The following is a 3,391-nucleotide window of genomic DNA, read 5'->3' as shown; positions in this document are numbered from 1 at the left end:
AGAGAGAAGACTGTAAGTGAAAAAGTTATGCAAGGAGGCTGCGCGCGCACCCTCTTGCCTCTAGAGGACAGCGGGTGCCGGGTGCGCACGCCGCAGTTTGGCACTGGGCCACTGGCCACGCTGCCCCACACTGCCACTGGCACTGCGCACAGCGCACTGGCGGCCCGGCGCTCCAGCGCCAGCCGCCAGGTGCGAGCCTGCGAGGTGGGGTGCAGCGCGGCCAGGCGGGGTCTCACTTTAAAACTCTCTTTGTCGTCCCCGGTCATGTCCCCGCGGTCGCCGGTCGGGCGCGGTGTGTGCATGTGCGCAACCGGAACTGCAAGTGCATGTCTTGAGAAAGTCCTAAACAGACGGGCTGCGCCTGCGTAGCACAGCCGATGTAAATTAACAGCCCAAGCATATGTTCCACTTTTTGCGAATCATCTTGGCGAGGATTCGCGAGCGAGCGATGTATTGCCTAACGTGCATTGAGGCTGGCGCTGTAGGTGTCCTGCTCCAACTGGCTATGAACTGGCGTCCCGGCCACAGCACCGCACGTGGCCAAGTAGTGCAAAACACGGGCTGCGTCGACGGGAAGCACCGAGGGCACTCGTGTGCCGCTCCGAGGGTTGGACGCACCAAACGGTGGCCGACGATTCGCACCGAGGGGAAGCGACCGTTGGTCCCATCGCTCGCTGTTGCCTCTCCTCTTCACCGCCGGCCGGTACGAACCCGGTCCAGGCGATCTGGTGGGAGCGGTGCGACTGCCCAGCAGATCGAACGACGAGCCAAACGCCACGTTGCGTCCGTAGCGGCGGGGCGCCGCACCACTGGCGGTCTCGTAAGCCCCTGGTCCCGGCGGAGTCTCTGGAGCGTGGACTGGGTTGCCCTGCCAGTCACGCGGTTGCGCTGCCTTGCGCCGATCCCTGTGTCCATCACGAAGGCGCGCGTTGCTCGGCCAGCAGGCGCCGAGATCGCTGCGGTTCGTCGAACTCATCTGGCTGTCGTATTCGCCAGGTCCCGGTGTGTCCGACTGGGATGTTGAGAGGGCTCGCTCCGCCCTGGAGCCAAACGCTGCCGACCCAGGTGATGTGAATCCGAGGTGGCTACCCGTGCTGTACGCGCCCGGTCCAGGGGTCAGGGTCGCCGATACCTTTGCGAACCGCGCATTGCTTCCGAAACGCGGCGCATGTGACGCCAAGAGGTGCGATGGAGGGCTGTAAGCGCCAGGTCCGGGGACCGCGGCTGCCGACGCATCCGCCGAGAATCGCGGCGCGGTCGTTCCGAACTGGCCGAGCATCGAGGTCCCGGGCGGGAACCCATAGTGCTGAGGAAGGCGGGCCCCGCTGCCCGCGCTGCGGTCGGGCATTGCCAAGCGGCTGCGACGCGAAACGATGTCGAGTGAGAGAGAGAGAGAGAGAGAGAGAGAGAGAGAGAGAGAGAGAGAGAGTGTTTTGTTTGTATTTTGAGAGAGAGAGATTTTTATTAACCTTCTTCTTGTGTTTTGTGTGTGTGAGAGAGAGGTTTTTATTAACCAACAAGAAATCACGACTCTCACAGTGATTTCTTCTTGTGGAGGAGATTTTTAGCAATACCAAACAACTCTAACACTCTGTGTGAGAGAGAGATTTTAGCAATGTTTTTGTTTGTGTGTGTGTGTGGTTGTGTGTGAGAGAGAGAGAGTGTGTGTTTCTTGTGTGTGTGTGTGTGTGTGTGTGTGTGTGTGTGTGTGTGTGTGTGTGTGTGTGTTGAGGTGTGTGCGATGGTGCTGTTGATATTTTTTGTTCGGTAATTCACAAAAAGAAACAAATCCCGCTTCCCGCCTTGTTTTGGCTGTCCACAAACAAGGTCTTCGGGTCAGCGAGAGTCCTGCTCTAGCCGACTCACGTGCTCAGCCGTCTCGGTGCGGCTTTCCTCACATCAACTTTGTCGGGCATCCATACACCCTGCTGATGCGCGCCGCACAGAGCGGGCACGCGGCGACGGAGGCTCCGATCACACAGCCACAGTGCCCCACGAATAGACAATTGTGGACCGACGTGCCCACGGCGTCAATCACCAAGCCGCAGCACCTTGCGATTGACTGCCCAAAGACCGACCAAGGTACCGAGTACGACCCGCCTCCTCCAGCCCAAACTCGGGCTGACAGAGTGCTTGCCTGCTGCCTCCCTTGCGTCTCGTTGCCGCGGCGCCGGTCCGTTTGCTGCCTTATCCTCACACTTTGGCTGCTGTGGCTCGTGGGCGGCTGCGCCTTCGCTGTCGTGCTCCTCGTCAAGCTCAAGGCGGATCTGGACTTTGTGCTGTGCGACATCAGCGCCTGCGTCCCCGGAGACCCGGTCTGTAACCCGTGCCGGAGCGCTGATGACAACTGCACGCTGCCGCTCGAAGAGTACTCGACGCGGACGCAAGCGCTACCATTAAACATCTCGTACGTGGTCTACAATCCCATCTTCATTGGTGCCACCGTGGAGAGGCTCGTGACTCTGATGAGTCTCGATCCGCTCCCGCCACTTTCTGCCGCCGAGATGCTGGCGTTGGACCCACTCGACGCGCACGCGATGGGCATCCCGGTGGCGTGCGAGTCTGGACACGCCCGCTACTCTTCCGGCTGGGGAGACGAGCTCTCGATGGTGTGCTACGCAAACCAGGGAGACACGGGTTTTATCGGCAGGCTCGCGGCGGCGCAGCAAGGCGCCAACGGCGAGTCCTTTCACGTTCGCGTCGCCGTTCGGACGAAGCTCCCCGTTGTCGGGTGGCGCCTGCAGATTGCGCAGGATGCCTCTCAGTACGCCGACTCCTTCAACTTTGCAAACCCACATCAGCCTCCGGACGGACTTGCAGCTTGCTCGGGGCCTGTCTCTGGCGTCAAGTACGGCGTGCCTGAGAACGTTCTGGCGCTCTACGACTTTGACAACTACAAAGTGTCCATCTGCGCGCCCGAGCACGGCGAGCTTGGAGATCTCGTTCTTGGTACTACCGCCAGCTTGGTGTGCATAGCTGCCCCCTTTTTGCCCAGCTGCGGAGGTGCGAGCGTGCAAGAGCCGCTGCGGCTGACGATTCCGATCGAGATGCACAACAGTGCTGGCTTCAATTTGACTTTAGACATCAACGGCTCGGCCACTGTCGTCTACGACGACGAGGGCGAGTACATCTCGTCTGGATACCTGCATGAGACGACTACAATCCCGCCCCGCTCGTCAAAGATCGTCCACTATTATTCTGACATCAACGAGTTCCTCACTCGCTATTCGCGCGAGAGCGGCCTGCTCTCGCTCACGTCTCACGCCATCGACAAGGTGTTGAGATCCGCAGTAATTCTGGATATTGTCTCGAGTGCAACGATCCTCGGGTCGACCTATGAGCAGAGCTTTACGCTCACACACACCTCGCTCATCGAGCTCATCTCGCTCAG

This window comes from Emiliania huxleyi (assembly GCF_000372725.1).
Source record: "Emiliania huxleyi CCMP1516 unplaced genomic scaffold EMIHUscaffold_484, whole genome shotgun sequence".
Lineage (NCBI taxonomy): Eukaryota > Haptophyta > Isochrysidales > Noelaerhabdaceae > Emiliania > Emiliania huxleyi.
This window is presented reverse-complemented; position numbering follows the sequence as displayed.